The sequence below is a fragment of the Centropristis striata genome, chromosome 5 (assembly GCF_030273125.1).
Source record: "Centropristis striata isolate RG_2023a ecotype Rhode Island chromosome 5, C.striata_1.0, whole genome shotgun sequence".
Classification (NCBI taxonomy): Eukaryota; Metazoa; Chordata; class Actinopteri; order Perciformes; family Serranidae; genus Centropristis; species Centropristis striata.
Genome location: NC_081521.1, coordinates 2703322 through 2720727, shown reverse-complemented (window position 1 = coordinate 2720727; position 17406 = coordinate 2703322). Strand labels below are relative to the sequence as shown.

Genomic DNA, 17406 nt, shown 5'->3' with positions numbered 1-17406 from the left:
CTGAAGCTGTTAACCCTTTATCAGGCCAAAAAACATATTTGGTAACTTGAGATTCAGTAAATCATACAAGATTCAAGCTTTCCTTTATTGTCATTCTATTAAAAAAGTATACAACTAAATGTACGTGTGCTTCTCATATATAAGGTGCTTTAAAAAAGACATTCAGACATTACGCATATGTAAAAAGTAGTCTAAAAAGATAATAAAACAGTTTAAAGGTAAAAGATAAAGTGGTGATTGATGCAAATGATGTGTTATTGTCTATTTAGGGTTGCTGTTGGAAAGAGACTATAATAAATATAATAATAATAATGACACAATTGACCTCGATTTGCAATATAAAAATGAAACATTTTGCAAAAAGCCGTGTAATATCCTCCAATAACATTTCAGGGTTGACATTTTCAATTTCCAGGAGTGCCCTATAAAGGGTTAAGTGGCTTAATAATAAAAATAATCATCATCATCATAATAATATACATTTGATTTAGAAGGCGCCTTTCTTGGCACTCAAGGACACCATACAAAAAAGATAGAAAAAAGAAACAACAACAAAATTAACAAGGGTTAAGTGGTGAGGTAGAGCTGGGTGTCATCGGCATAGCGGTGGACGTGAATGTTAAATTTGCGGAAGATATTACAGAGAGGAAGGAGGTAGATGATGAAGAGAAGGGGCCCGAGGACAGAGCCCTGGGGCACACCTGAGGTGATAGAGGAGGGGATGGATATGAGGGACTTGAGTTAAATGAAAGAATATAGGCTTAGAATATATAGATAATCGAGTTTAAGGGTTGAATATATTCAACATTTTGGGAGATATGCATCTCGAAGAGCGTGTGATGAAAAGATTAATATGACTCTCATGTCTGTTTATTACATTTGAAGCCACAGCCATCACGATTATCTTAGCAAAGCAGATCATAAAGAGTGGAAGTAGGGGGAAATGGCTAGCTTAAAAACTGTGCATGTAGCCTGTTGAGTTTCTACACAAACAAAAATGTATAAACGACAAGTTGTAGAGTCTTTTGAAGTGGACATAGTGATGTCACCCGTTGCTTTGTGGACTACTGTTTTAAAGTTTAGCATTTGGCTTTTTGGGAGCCAGGAGTGACCTAATTTGGACAATGGGGTGAAGATGAAGATGGGGAGGAAGACGAGCAAACACTAAGTAACCAGTCATGGTAGCGCGCTGTCACTTGTTAATCACAAGATAGCTACACCTTAAGGCATATCCTGCTTTTAATTAATGTGACCGTAATTTATAAAATGAACATCATGGCATCATATTGGCGAAGACTTCAAACTGGCAACTAACTCATTCAGAAAAATGTTAACTGAGGTAACAAATCATGTCAATTTCTCATAGACTTCTATACATCTATACAACTACAACTTTGTTTTGGAGTTGGAGTCCTCTCCTGCTGGCCATTAAAAAGAATGCCGGTTCTGCATTAGCTTCACTTTTTAGAGGCTAACTTTATTTGTACATGTCTATTTTGTGGCTGGATGCAGTGACTGCCTAGACTTTGGCCCTGGTTGCCTAGCAACCTCATCAACCCCAGAACGTGTTTACAGCTGTTGAGGTGCTTTCAGGTCCTTCCCAACTTTATGCTGAACAATACTAATTGTTTGATCTTCTTGTTAGCAGAGAACAGGGTGGTATTGATATTTTGATGTAACTCATCAAAAGAGCAAATAAGTATATTTAAAAAAAAATGTCTCTATTGATTTACATGTTAACTTTTCCTTTAAAAAACGTCTCCAGTAGCAAATAGAGCTAATTTTGCATCAGACCTGTGCTGTGATGAAGTGTTGTTTTCCAGTCTGTGTTATTTTGTTCCTGTTAAAGTCAAAACCAAACTAATTGACAGTATAGACAAGATGGACAGACCATCTTGTTGTAAACCGGTCATGGCCCAGCTCCAGCATTGACCAAATTCACAGTCCAGTCAGAGAAAAGGAGAGAGCTGAGAAGGTGGGGAAATATAATTGGTTTGCAGGATATGGTCTGTTCCTTTTTCCGACTCTTCCTGCCTCATCTTTTCAATATTCTTAGGGCTCCTCACTTTCTGTCTCTCTCAGATGGAGAGAGTTTGTGGAGTAACTGCTCTCCCAGTAGCAACTTCAGACAGCATAGAAAAGAATAAGGATCTTCCCTCCGCTGCAGAATGTGAACTTGTGTTCCAGGCGGTACAGGACTAGAGTGTATGCAGAGCCTCCCCGGCCTGCTGATGAGGAGCGTCTTCCTAGCCGGAGGCTGTCTGGACTTGAGATAATGCATCGGGGTTTAAGGTCGCCGGCCAAGCCCCGGGGTGTATAAACTTGTGTTTTTTTTTAAGCCAAGAAAGTATCCGAAAGAAAACTGCAGCTGTTTTCACTGGACTTTAGGATGATCACCGATCAACTCTAGTGAGACCGTACAAGTAATGAACAATTCGATGACAGAAATCAGAGATTAAAACGTTTGATCAGCAGAAGTTTAGAAATGCAGCCATGAATTCCTCCGAAAACCTGGGTGTCCAAGATCACTGCCAGAGGGGACGCCATTTCCAAGATTTAGACAGACAGACCTTAACTTAAGTTAGATAAGTAACTTTACTGTATGATTACTACTGTTAGGCAATAGCTAATAAAGATTAGCTTCAGTGGTCGACCGATAGGGTTTTTTTTAAGGCCAATGCTGTAACCGAATATTTTGACATCAGTCTTAACCGATCCCCGATATGTGCTGCCGATTTTGTTGGGCCGATTCTTGAAGCCAATATTGCCTTTTCTCCCTCCATTTACATGATAAAAATGACACAATGATAACAAATGTTACACAAGTCTCAAGTTAAACAAAGACAATAAGTTAAATCTGATAAACTTTTCCAGAATAATGAATCTGAAGCACTCTGCGTACCAACTTCTTTTGTAATTGACATTGTAACTGCTGGTTATGCATGCTTTATATGAATCCACTGCTTGTTATTACCACAAAACATCATCTTAGTGAGTCTGCCACAAGTCATTTTACATGGAAGATTGCCCATTACAGAGTTCACATAGAAATGGCCGCCACTCCATTTCTAAATGCACTGATTTCTGGAAAAACTTCCCTCTGGCTTTCAGGCCTCTGGTCCTTGGTGAAGCCTGCATTAGGCCTGTTCTCACCAAGTCATTTGAAAGCCTGTTATAACCATACTCTGTGTGATAATCACTTTCAAAAGTGAGGTAAACCTTTGCCCTGTTTGTCCTCTTCTTCCCCTCTCCTCCTCCTCTTCATCCCCCCGTTCCTCTCTCCTTGTTGAATAATAGAAATGCCAAGTGATGAGAGCTCAAACATCAAAAAGCCCATTTCCCAGCTTGAAAGAGCAATTTACCTTTTCCCATATTCACTCGCACACATAATTAAAAGTGGTGGATTGGACTGCAGCGTATAGACGCGTATCTGTATAGCAGCACTGACTCACATATGAGCATGCATAGTGTCAAAACATAAAACTGCCCGATTCACCGCCGGAGAAGAGTTTTCGATTAGCGAGCGGTGGATTTATACATGGTTCTCTTTGTGTCGCTGCTGCACACACACACACACACACACACACACACACACACACACACACACACACATCCTTGTTCTTCTATCTTTGTGAGGACCCTTCATTGACGTGATGTATTATAGCCCCTTACCCTAACATTAACCATCACAAAAACCCTACCCCAAACCTAATTATAACCTTAACTGTAAAAGTCTTGAAAATGAACCTGGAAACGTCTTGAAAATGCACCTGGAAAGGTCTTGAAAATGAACCTGGAAAAGTCTTAAAATGCACCAGGATAAATGTTGAAAATGCACCTGGAAAGGTCTTGAAAATGCACCAGGAAAAGTCTAGAAAATGAACCTGGAAAAGTCTTGAAAATGCACCTGCAAAAGTCTTCGAAATGCACTTGCAAAAGTCTTCAAAATGTACCCGAAAAGTCTTCAAAATGCACCTGGAAAGGTCTTGAAAATGAATCTGGGAAAGTCTTCAAAATGCACCGGTAAAAGTCTTATAAATGAATCTGGAAAACTCTTTAAAATGCACCTGTAAAAGATACTTTCTTTACTTCAAGTAATACTTTGACACCAAGTCCTAAACCTCAAACAGGCCCAAAAGAAGTGACGACAGGCCAAAATGTCCCCACTTTCCAAACGTCCTCATGTGTCCCGGTCCTCACTATGTAGGAAGTACAAGAACACATACACACACACACACACATATACAGTCCCCTGCCTCTTGCTTCTGCTTCATCTCTTTCTGTCCAGTGATATCACGTCATTTTTCTGCTCGTAAAAACCTACAGCGGCACTAAATCAATTTTATCATTGCCGTTGTTTCCTCGTTACATGTTCAAATTGTCCCGATCTAATAAAACAGCAGGCCAGAGAGAGATTTTTCATCCTGTCGTCACCCTCTGTTGTTGATGTCACCGAGACAGAGATATTTCTTGTATCCTGTACGCTCCTATACATGACATCACCTAATTGCTTTAAAGTAAATGACTAAGTGGACTACAGCTCATAATCTATTGATTTCTACTGTACCTTTGAACCAAATTACTCATTTATCATATAATTACCAGTCCAGCTGATGCCACGCAGCCATGAGGATAAAAGCCTGGAAAAGTGTTGAAAATGCACCTGGAAAGTTATTGAAAATGCACCTGGAAAAGCTTTGAAAATGCACCTGGAAAAGTGTTGAAAATGCACATGGAAAGTTCTTGAAAATGCACCTGGAAAGTTCTTGAAAATGCACCTGAAAAAGTGTTGAAAAGTGTTGAAAATGCACCAGGAAAAGTCTTGAAAATGCACCTGGAAAAGTGTTGAAAAGTGTTGAAAATGCATCTTGAAAGGTCTTGAAAATGCACCTGAAAAAGTCTACTATGCAGCCATGAGGATAAAAGCCTTACATTAACCTATTTCCCATGAAAATGAATTATTCTTTTTATTTCAATAAAATCTGCCTGAAGGCTTCTGTTTTCCATTTTTTGTTTGTTTGGGGATTTGTAATCCACTTCTTGTATTGATGCCTGTAACGGCCGAGGCCGGTCTCTGATCTTTTCCTCACCACCACATTTCCACTACTGAACACGAAGGGGCAAGGTCAAGCCTCTCCGCTTGTAAAACAGCTTCGTAAGGTGACCCGTTGGCAGCAAATGCCTTCGCCCCCGGCCTCACTGAGGCCGCTCAGACAGCAGCATAATGGTCTGATGATGTACCTCCGTGTATCGATTTAGCTACAGTACAGAAATGTACTTAGCCGTAGCGTACTGCACAGTGGAGAAACCCTACCCCTGGCACCACATCAGACAAGGTTCATATTCAATTCACTCAGCATTTACTTGCACTTGGAGGTCAGGGAGAAAAAGACTGCCGTGCGCTCCTTTTTAAGCAGTTTCTTTGGTGTTTGTCCAACTCTGAAGTTGCTTTAAAAAAATATTAGTGTTAGACAGAGACGGGGAGAATAATGAGGAGAAGATGCAAGGCCTGGAAAGGTCTTGAAAAAGCACCTGGAAAAGTCTTGAACATGCACCTGAAAAAGTCTTGAAAATGCACCTGGAAAAGTCTTGAACATGCACCTGGTAAGGTCTTGAAAGTGCACCTGGAAAAGTCTTGAACATGCACCTAGAAAAGTGTTGAAAATGCACCTGGAAAGGTCTTGAAAATGCACCTGGAAAAGTATTGAACATGCACCTGGAAAAGTCTTGAACATGCACCTGGAAAAGTCTTGAAAATGCACCTGGAAAAGTATTCAAAATGCACCTAAAAAGTATTGAAAATGCACCTGGAAAAGTGTTGAAAATGCACCTGGAAAGTGTTGAAAATGCACCTAGAAAAGGTTTTGAAAATGCACCTGGAAAAGTCTTGAAAATGCACCTGGAAAAGTTTTGAACATGCACCTGGAAAAGTCTTGAACATGCACCTGGTAAGGTCTTGGAAATGCACCTTGAAAAGTCTTGAAAATGCACCTGGAAAAGTCTTCAAAATACACCTGGAAAAGTCTTGAAAATGCACCTGCTAAGGTATTGAAAATGCACCCGGAAAATTCTTCAAAATGCACCTGGAACAGTCTTGAAAATGCACCTGGAAAAGTCTTCAAAATGCACCTGGAAAGGTCTTGAAAAAGCACCTGAAAAGGTTTTGAAAATGCACTCTGTAAAAGTCTTTAAAATGCACCGGTAAAAGCCGAGGTCAGGGAGAAAAAGACTGCCGTGCGCTCCTTTTTAAGCAGTTTCTTTGCTTTTTGTCCAACTCTGAAGTTACTTAAAAAAATGTTAGTGTTAGACAGAGACGGGGAGAATAATGAGGAGAAGATGCAGAAATCTAGTGGAAGCGCCCTTGGGCCCTGTCAGATAATTGGTATCGGCATGTCTTAGCAGTTGTTTTGTGTGTAGCAAGTTGAAATTAGTGACAGTTTGGTTAAGACTAGTGCTTAAAGACGCTGTCGTTTCAAGCAGCGGGCGACTGAGAATATCACTGCTGGAGCTTTTTCTGAGTCGTCCTTCAGGGCTGCTGCTGCTGCTGTCAGAAGCTAAAGTTTAATCCTTGACTCCTCCTGACCTCCCAGTCTGTTGTCATCCTGTGGCATCAATAGAAACACTTTATTTCAACATTTCTTTACACAATCATACTTGAATGGTGGCTCCACAGCAGATGTAAACAGCCACTCTAGGGGGGAAAAAAGCTATGCCAAGCTTTTATTTCTGTTTTTTAAGTTGACAACAGTAGAGGTAGTGCTGGTAGCAGCTACTCCTGTGCTGATTAACAGTTTGTGTGGAGTCCATTGGATGTGTTCTGGGATTTGAGAGCAGTGGTGGAGCCCTGGAAACCAGTCCAATCTGCTGGGCTCGTGTTTTATTTGCTCATTCTTAGATGCATCTGGTCACTTTCCCATTCAGACAGATTCAGACCTGGTGTGTCCTAGGGCTGGGCGATATGGACCAAAAGTCATATCCCGATATATTTAGGCTGAATATACAATATATATCCTGATATTTTTATTGCAAAGTGAGAGCAAATGTTCAGTCAAAGCCAAATATAACATGTCACATGTAGTTTTATTGAAACCGTTTATTTAAGTGAACATAAATACTGTATAACAACAGGAGAATCTTTTTTTTTTTTCAATGAAAGCTTCATAAAGTGCACAATTGAATAAAAATATCTTAAATAAAAGTAGCCTATGAAATAAGAAAGGCCAATCTTTTGTTTTTTTCTTTTCTGCCTGGTACAACTAAATGTACATTTGTTTGGACAAATATATTTGATAACAACAAAAATAGCTGATAAGAGTTTAATTTAAGAGGTGATATCTAGACTTTTTACAGGCATTAAAATGAACAATAAATTGAAGAAAACAATGGTCCATTTTTTTTCCATGACTGTATATTTATTTACTGTTTATCTGTCTTCTATAACCACTAGCCAGGAAGATTTTGCCCTTTTGATAAAAAATGTTCACGTTGGTCGATTTGGCTGGTATTGATAGACAATGTTTAGGTTGGACATCTTTTTGAACTAAGAAGTAGTAATGTATGACAATTTTTTAACTTGTTTTAGGAGACAGGAGTGAAAATGTATTTCAGTTAGATACAGATTTCCATGGAGGCTCTACGGGATGATTTATTTCTCCTTTGGCAACTATCAACTATTATATTTTCCCCAGATGCTCTAACGGATTTTAAGGCAATCTATTTTGTAATGACTTGAAAAATTGTGTACATAGCTGCTGTAAATGGGAATCTGCCCCAAATCTGGCTATGGATTCTTTTTGAGAGCCTCATATAAGTCTGATTTCCTGCTCCAGCACAGAGTGCAGATGAGACATTTAGCATGGACTCCTCCAAACCATTTCATATGAGTATTTCAAAGATATATAACACATTTTATTATATCTCCCAGCAGTGAAAAAGATGCTCAATAACTAATATTGACATTTTAAATGTCATCTTGCATTATTTTGTTATTATTAATATATTAAACATGTATTTGCAGTGTGCTGTCAAAAATTCAAAGGAAAAGGACTTGAAACGATGATGTAATATACTTTTAGTATTGCAGCGGCATATTTTTGGAAGACACAAGATATCCTTGTCCTTTCCTCATCAACACACACACACACACACACACACACACACACACACACACACACACACATACACACACTGATGCTGCAGCTGTCAGTCAAGGCAGAGAGAGATGAGTGATGTGCTGATCAGAATGTGATTTGTGAGACGGTCAAAGAGACAGAGAGATGTTTTAATGTGTTCAGAGGAACAGCGTGACTTGAGTTTGAACAAGAAAGAAGTTAACTGAGAGTGTGTGTGTGTGTTCTTGTTCTTCCTACATAGTGAGGACCAGAACACGTTTTTAACCAACAGAGTGAGGACATTTTTGCAAAGTGAGGACATTTCAGCCGGTCCTCACTTCTTTAAAGGCTTTTTTTTTTTAGATTTCAGACTTTGTTTTAAGGGTTAAAGGTCACATGATGATGATAATTAACTGAAACTGTATTGTGTGGTTACAAAACTAACTAAAATTATAGTGAAAATGTCCTTCGTTTTCGTCTTTGTCAACTTTTTTCATACATAATGAAGATGGATAAGACAAAGGAAATAAAGGCAAAATTTACTGTGACCTCTTTTAATCTCCCACCCAACAAACACCCCATTACAATAAACTACAACTAGGAAAACTAAACTAAAACTAAAGCAGTTCAAAAAATAAATACTAAACTAAAACTAGCAAACTCATTATTTATGTAACTTCCATGGCTCACATCACCGTAACTACTTAACTTATGTGCATTTATTTACTGTTTAAACTGTTTTTATAACGCCTAACCAGGAAGTTTTTGCCCTAAACCTAAGGTCAGACGTTGTGTAGCATTAATTCACAGAAGCTGCAGCCTTTTTTACAACCGCGATGCGTACGTGGACCAAATACATGACGTATGCTTTGGTATCAATGTTTTCACCACAACTTCACCGATATGACCTGATTTTTTTTTTTTTTTTCATTTTGACTAACTGGATGAACATTTTCAACACAAAAAAACACAAAACACACACAACATTACAAAAACACAGATAAAAAACACATTTTTTAAACAAAAAAACCCCCATAAAAACCCACATAAACCCACCGAAAACACATACTTTTTTTTTTTTTTTACAAAAACCACCCAAAAAATTACAAAAAACACACATAAAACACACAAAAACAAAAAAAAATGACAAAAAAACGACAAGAAAACACATAAAAACACAATAAACACACAAAAATTAACAAAAAAAACAAAAAAAAAAACAAATATTTGCCGTATGTACGTCTCTTTAGTGGAGGAAGGTCCTCGTGCGTTTATTGTTGTGATAGCTGCTGGTGATTAGAGATGAAAAGAAGAATATTCTTTTAAAGAGAGATGATGGAGAGATAGTGTCTCTGCCAGGCTCTCTATATTTCTTTTGTTTCTCTTCTCTCCAAGGTTGAGTCTGTCTGTCTGATCTATGGCCTCATTTCTTCTGTTTTTCGGTGTCCAGCCAAATTCATGACAGATGAGAGCAAAGCAGAACGACACAGAGAGAAGGAGAGGGAGGAAATTGGACAGACAAATAAATAAATAAATAAAGTTTTCTTTTTTTAAAAAATAGTGCAGGCTGTGCACTTGATGAGCAACCCTTGTTATCATTAAATAGTGATTTATATCCAGTTCATATTAACTCCATGTAAAGACCATATTTATGTATATACTTAACGTCTGAATGCGAAGCTGTCAGCAAATTATTCCAACTCAATGAGTTTTTTTCCCACTCCATGCTTTACATAAATAAAAAGAAGTTTGTACATTAAATTCCCAGTTCAGCCAATATACCTGCGCATGTCCAAATGTGCATATCGCAAATATTTTGTCTTTAATATTTTTTTGTGTGATTTTTGCGTGTTTTTATGTGTTTTATGTGTGTTTTTTGTAATTTTTGGGTTTTTAAAAAAAAAAAAGTATGTGTTTTCGGTGTGTTTTTATGTTTTTTTGTTTGTTTAAAAAATTTGTTTTTTTATGTGTGTTTTTGTAATTTTGTGTGTGTGTGTGTGTGTGTGTGTGTTTTGGGTGTTTTTTGTAAAAAAAAAAAAAAAAAAACATGTGTTTTGGGTGTGTTTTTTTGTAAAAAAAATGTTTTTTTATGTGTGTTTTTGTAATTTTGTGTGTGTGTGTTTTGTGTTTTTTTGTGTTGAAAATGATCATCCAGTAAGTCAAAATGAAACAAATAATAATCCGGTCATATAGCTGACCTTGTGCTGAAAACAATGAAACCAACACGTCAGCGTCTTTTTAAGTCGTTTATACAGACAAGAAAAGTCGTCAAAAACCGACCAAATAGCCCCAAACTCTAAAGGGTTAACGTGTGAATGTGCAGACCTCATACTGCATCTCCTGCTGCTGGTTCATGTGTGTTTGTTCGTCTTGTATGAGTTAAAATCCAGCTGGCAGCAGAATAAACCATCCATCAGCCTATTGTGTAGTAATAGTGCCTTATATTCTGCCACATATTATACAGAATGGACAATTACAGGCGGGCCTATCGCAGCGACTCGCTCCGGCCGTATGTGGAATGAAACATCAGTCGCAATTACGTTTGTGTGTCTTTCTCATCCATCCTCCCTGCATCCCCCTTTACTTCCACCCTCCTCCTCTCATCTGCCACCAGGCAAATTAAGAGCCTCTCTATCATGACCCAAATGAGAGAGGCTCATTTGTAGCTGTTATTTATTTGTAATAAACTCCCTCCCATCATCTCCTCTGCTCTGCCTCTTTATTTCCACTTTGGAAACATGAGGAAAAAAAAACGTGAAAAATAACATTCAAATCCCACCGGAAGCTTCCTTTGTCTACAAACGTTCAACTTCCATTATTAGTTTGAAGATGAAAACTATAATGTCTAAAATGGACATTTTTCCACTATGATCCAGGGCCGGTCCGGAGTAACAACATACCAGAGTAACTAAATACCAGATAAACTAAATACCAGAGTAAATAAATACCAGAGAAACTAAATACCAGAGTAACAAAATACCAGAGTAACTAATACCAGAGAAACTAAATACCAGAGTAACAAAATACCAGAGTAACAAAATACCAAAGTAACTAAATAACAGAGAAACTAAGTACCAGAGAAACTAAATACCAGATAAACAAAGTACCAGAGTAACTAAATACCAGAGTAACTAAATACCAGAGAAACTAAATAACAGAGTAACTAAATACCAGAGTAACAAAATACCAAAGTAACAGAGTAACTAAATACCATATTAACAAAATACCAGAGTAACTAAGTACCAGAGTAAGTAAATACCAGAGTCACTTGTTTTTGTTGTTGTTGTTGTTGTTTTTACAAAATCGACATACTATAGTGGGACCTTTTTAAAATCTTTGGACATCCCCTAATCTGGTGTTTTTCTGTCATTTTTTGAAAGATAATACTATAACATGTATCAAAAGAATATAATTGGTGCATTTTTTTTCGAGGGGGTCATTTTTGGACATCCAATAATATGGTTGTTGATGCAGGCGATAGTGTAGTTTGTCCATATTTCATCAAAAAAAACAAAAAAAACAGTATAACTGGGCATTTCTAGCATCCTTAAGCATTTAAAAATTTTACCTTTTTTTGACAAAAATCGACATATTATATATATTATATATATATATATATATATATATATTATATACCCATAATATGGTGTTTTTCTATCATATCTGGCCATATTATGATCTAATATATATCAACAGACTATAATTATTAATTATGATCTAATATATATCAAAATCATTCAAATGGGTCAATTATGACAGTAACAAAACAGCATTTTTTAAAGTTTTTTTTGAAAGATACATTACTCCACTGTAAAATACACTGTAATATGTATTTAATGTAATATACATAAAAGCCACCACTGTAATTTTTGCATTTATCTTTTGTAAAAAATACTTTTTCTCATTGTTAAATGTACCATGTAACACCAGACCTCTAACAAAAATATACTGTAATATTTAATGGTAAAATCTTTAATTTATGCGTTTTCATTTATAAAGTATTTTCTTGTCAATTATATGGCAGAATAGCATTTCTTTCGATGGAAAAACCTTTTTTCTATACAGTAAAAAATGGAATAAAATGTCAGTCTTAAACGTGAAACCAACAGAGCCGATATCTTTTTACCGTAATATTAAGAAAAGGTCCAACCATATTTATTACGGTAAAGTTCTGGCAACCACAGCTGCCATTTTTTACCATAAAAAACTACATTTTATTTTTTACAGTGTATCTTCCTTCCCCCTCCTCCTGCCTCCCTCCACTGCCCACAGATGAATGTGTTTCCCTCTGCAGCAGCAAATAGGCCAGGAATGAAAATGCCATATTTAATATAAAAAGGTGGTTCTCTCTTACTTACTGTCAGCCAAACACACACACACACACACACACACACACACTCACACACACACACACACTCACACACACACACACACACACACACACACACACACACACACACACACACATGCTCCCTGGCCACCTCAGTAAGACAAAGAGTCTTTGGCTGAGCATCTCCCGTTTCCCGTTCCATTATCTGTTTCCTAAAACTCAATAATTGAACTGTTCCATTGGAATACATCATCCGCCCCACCACCACAAAACCCCCATTGAATAAACTTCTCTCCCTGGCTATTGTGCTTCAGTGCGACATGTTTTTTTTCTTTCTCTCTTTTCTATATCAGATAGGCTGTAATACTAGCATGGTGTTTGTCCAAAGCACAAGTAATGGCTGCAATTTGCTGCCATTTGGTGTCCCGTAAGAGCCTCAGCCTGGTAATGGTAGCATTATAATAGTTATCAGACACAGGTTACTATTATCATGCTATGAATCTGCCATAAGCTATTGTACATCAGAGCGGCAGAAGGATGAAATGGAGGGATTACTGGCTTCTAGTTGAGGACATGTGCCATTCTGAAGGATGTCTGAGGATGCAGCTTTATAAATATTATCACATGCATACCACAAAACACAAAGAAATAATAATAATGATTTACACAAAGCCAGAAAATCCTACAGAAAGTCTTCAAATTGTGTAATTTCCCTTTGATATACAGTATATATGGCCATTCTGGTACACCATGTGGGGGCCACCAGTGTTTTAAAGAGACAGGTGTCAAGATATTTCACTGGAAAGTTAAAAATATTTGCAAAAGCATCCACAAGCAGACAAGAAACAATTATTTGCAGTCAAGTCCCAACTCAGGTCTCAAGTAAAGGTAAGGAAGTCATGGAAAAAAGGCCAAAATGGGGGAAAAAAAGTCAAAGTCACAAGAAATGATTCAAAATTAAAAGAAAAAAATTTGAAGTCATGAGAAAAAGTCAAAATAACAATAAAATAGTCAAAATAATGAAAAAAAAGTAGAAGTGACGAGGAAAAGTCGAACTGAAAAAACAGTCGAAATTACAAAAAAAAAGTCAAATTAACGAGAAAATCATCAAAATAATGAGCAAAAAGTTGAAGTCACAAGAAATTGTCAAAATGAAAAGTCGAAGTCATGAGAAATGATTCAAGGTCCCAAAGCAAGACAGGCAAATCAAATCAAATCAACTTTATTTATAGATCCCTTTAAAACAGCCACAGCTGATACAATGTAAAAAATCCTCCCCTTTGATATACAGTATATACTGCGATACTGGTACACCATGTGGGGGCCACGAGTGTTTTAACGTTCTTCTATTGAGCAGATGTCAAGATGTTTCACTGGGAAGTTAAAAATGTTTGCAAAAGCATCAACAACCAGACAAGAAACAATTCTTTCCACTCAAGTCCCAAGTCAGGTCTCAAGTAGAGTGAAAGGTCTCAAATCGAAACTGGCAAGTCCCAAGTCTATTCCCAAGTCAAGATCGGCAAGTTTCAAGTCCCAAACAAGTCATAATGTGGAGGGGGACGCGTCGGACAAAAGCACCAAATTTTTTCCACATACTCTCTCACTATAGGTTTCAATTTTTGGTAGGAGCCACTTCATCAAGATGGCACCCATATAAAGTCTATGAGAACCAGTATATATTCAAAGCCACTTAGAACGACAATCTTTGTGTCAAAATCTACATTTTCTGGGTCAAAGAATCATTTAAAGCTATTGAGAATATCACAATGATTATTCTTAAGACCCATTTTTATTCCCTGGCTTTTTAACTTAGCGTGAGTTTTGTGGTCCTCTGTGTCTGTTATTTATTTTTCTACGTTTAACTACGTCTTTTATTTATTTTACTATTTTTTATCTGTTTGATTTTATTGTTTCATTTATAGCATAATTTGAGATTCATGCACTTAGTTGTTCATTTATTGTTGATTGTTATATGGAAATGTTTGTTTTATTGTTTTCATGATTCTATGTGCAGCACTTCTGTTTAAATGTGCTATACAAACACAGTGCATTGGATTTTTTCTAACTGAAAACCTAGACCTGCACAACATCATAAGTCAGGGAGCACCTCTGGCGACCATGCATGTTTGTACCAAATACCATGCCAGTCAGTGTAACAGTTGTTAAAGGTATTTCTCCCTTTGAAGACTTAATTATATGTTGCTCTGCAGGAGGTTCAGCTCTGCAGCTCCAGTCCATCTATCTGATGGAAAAATACATTTGAAGTATACAGTGACATGAAAACCCAACATATGCATGTGTTTCTGATTAATCATGCAGCAGTTGTTCAGGCTAAGGACATGAAAAGAACCTGATTTACTGTTTGAAGGTTGAGAGGTGGAAAAAAAAAAGGTGTGCATGGAGGAAGAGTTCCTCTTTGAAGGTTTCTCCTCTGCTGCCTGCAGCCGCCATTAGAATTCACCCTCAGCACCTTCCAGCTCACCTGGTGTGCCCCCTGCCTCTGTTATTGATGTCCTTCTTCACCTGGCTGAGCTAGATGGAGGTGTGTGTGTGTGTGTGTGTGTGTGTCTGTGTGTCTGTGTGTGTTCACACGTGTCAATGTGTCTTGGGTGGTCAGTGATGTATTTAAATATTTAACAAGTGCCCCAGAAAACTTGTCTCAAACTCTCAATTTGGTCCAAATTGTAACTTTCACACTGGTCTGTGTGTGTGTGTGTGTGTGTGTGTGTGTGTGTGTGTGTTATTGTTAAATTACCTGGGGGCCGCTGGAGGCAGTATCAAAATGACCAAAAAAAAGACACAAAATGACAGAAAAAACTAAATTACTTAAAAAAAGACATAAAATGACCAAAAAAAGACACAAAATTACTAAAAAAAGACACAAAATTATAAAAAAAACAATAATAAATAACCAAAAAAATACACAGAATGACCAAAAAAGACACAGAATTACCAAAAAAAGACATACATTTAATTTTAAATAATGTTGTGTATTTTTTGGTAGTTCTGTGTCTTTTATTGCTCATTTTGTTTCTTCATTAAGTAATTTGGTTTTTTTTCTGTAATTTTGGGTCTTTTTTTGTAATTTTGTGTCTTTTTTGGTCATTTTGTGTCTTTTTTATATAATTTTGTGTCCAGCCTCCAGTGGCCCCCAGGTAATTTCAGTTTGAGACCCTTGTTTTACGTCTTTTACTGTCGTGGTTTAGCAGTTTTTCACCTTAAAATCTATTTTTACGTTGTGTTTTTACAGTGTAGTTGAGATAAAACACATGGATCACACTGGTGATTTAGGAGATTTAAGAGAGAGCAGAGTATACCTGAGTGTGCACAGGTATGATTAAAGTGTTTCAGAATCCCTTCTTAAAGGATAATTCCTGGACTTTAAAATATTCTACATTCTGGGTGATATTCAAGGGTAACTCTCCCTGATAATGGTGGAGACAGATGGTGGATGTGGGAAATGCAGACAGCAGCAGAAAACATGTCCGTTTAATGAAAACGGCAAAGACAACTATCTGTGGAAATGGATTCCTTCAATGATAATCCCTCTTACTCTCTCCCCTGATGTCCCTGTGCTTCTTTGGTTGCACTTTAAGAGGCAGGTAAATTTGGACGACACCGTTTGATGTCCTTGTTAATACCCAAGTTCTCCCATTTCCCCAAAGAGATCATTAAAGTTTCATCTTATCTTAGTCATGCAGACTCACAGATGGCAGCCGGTAGAGATTTAGCAGGACAAAAGGAGTAACCCTTGATGATTATCTCAGTGCTGCTGTGTACAATAGAATATTCATTGGAAGGAATTCACAGGCATTAAGCAAACTTAGTCCGTTCTGAAGAGGAGAGGGCTGGCACAGACATGTGTCAACCTTGTGTTAGTTTCAGTGGAAAGAAAAAGCAAAAAAAAGTGAATGAAGAGCAAGGATTTCCTATTTTTTTCCATTTTTCATCTGAAGACTGGAACTCCTATTTAAATGGATGATTTTGAAAGTTTGTGGTTATTGACAGCTGGAAGGTATATCTTGTTTATTTAAAGCTGTTAACGGGACTTTGGAATGATTGGTGGTGAAGTGAAGCTAAAACAGGCTAATATAAAGAATTCACGTTTGTGTGTAAAGGCTTAAAGGGGCACTTGGCAATTTTACTAGCACATCAATGCATTTCGAGGCCTTGCAAGGGGGCAGGTTAAGTACAGAACTATCAAAATTGATATGCTGGATGCTGGATGCTGGCCGCCATCTTACAATTTCAAATGTCTCGGACAATTTTCTTGTTAAGTGACCCATGGAGACTGCTCATGCCAATTTTTATGCTTGTATCACCAAATAAACCATTATATCATTCAATTGCTCCACTAAGGTGTCGGCCATCTTGAAAAATGGCCGCCATCTTGGAATTTCAAGTAACTGTGGGTGGGTTATTGTCAAGTGACCAACAGAGACTGCTCATGCCAATTTTTATGCTTGTATCACCAAATAAACCATTATATCACTTAACTGCTCCACTTAGGTGTCGGCCATCTTGAAAAATGGCCACCATCTTAAAATTTCAAATGTCTCGGACAATTTTCTTGTCAAGTGACCCATGGAGAGTGTTCACACCAATTTTCACGCTTGTATCATAAACTGAACGATTATATCACTTAGCTGCTCCACTATAATGGGAATGTTATTAGTTTTGCAGGTATTTGGTCAAAAACTAAATGTATATGACACATTCAGATTTTGACCTGATGATGGCGCTAAATGAAAAGTTAAGAAACCACCAAAGTTATAATGTCCATGAACAGATATCTGCACATAAAGGCCATGGGGCAACATTTCGGTATTGGAACCTTTCTGGTTTCCATTTGTAGTCTATTTGTAGTTTTGTAGTCCAAGTAGTATTGACCAATCATAGTTGAGTAGGCATTGGTTGCATGGAAACAGTCGGTGTGGAGGGAGAAAGCCTATCATCTGACAACAA

The 17406-nt window shown here is 37.3% G+C and overlaps 1 protein-coding gene across 2 annotated transcripts in view; it reads left to right on the top strand.

Moving 5' to 3' along the window:
- LOC131971589 (plexin-A1-like) overlaps positions 1–17406 on the top strand; it is a 409823-nt gene that overhangs the window by 191222 nt on the left and 201195 nt on the right. The window lies entirely within an intron of this gene.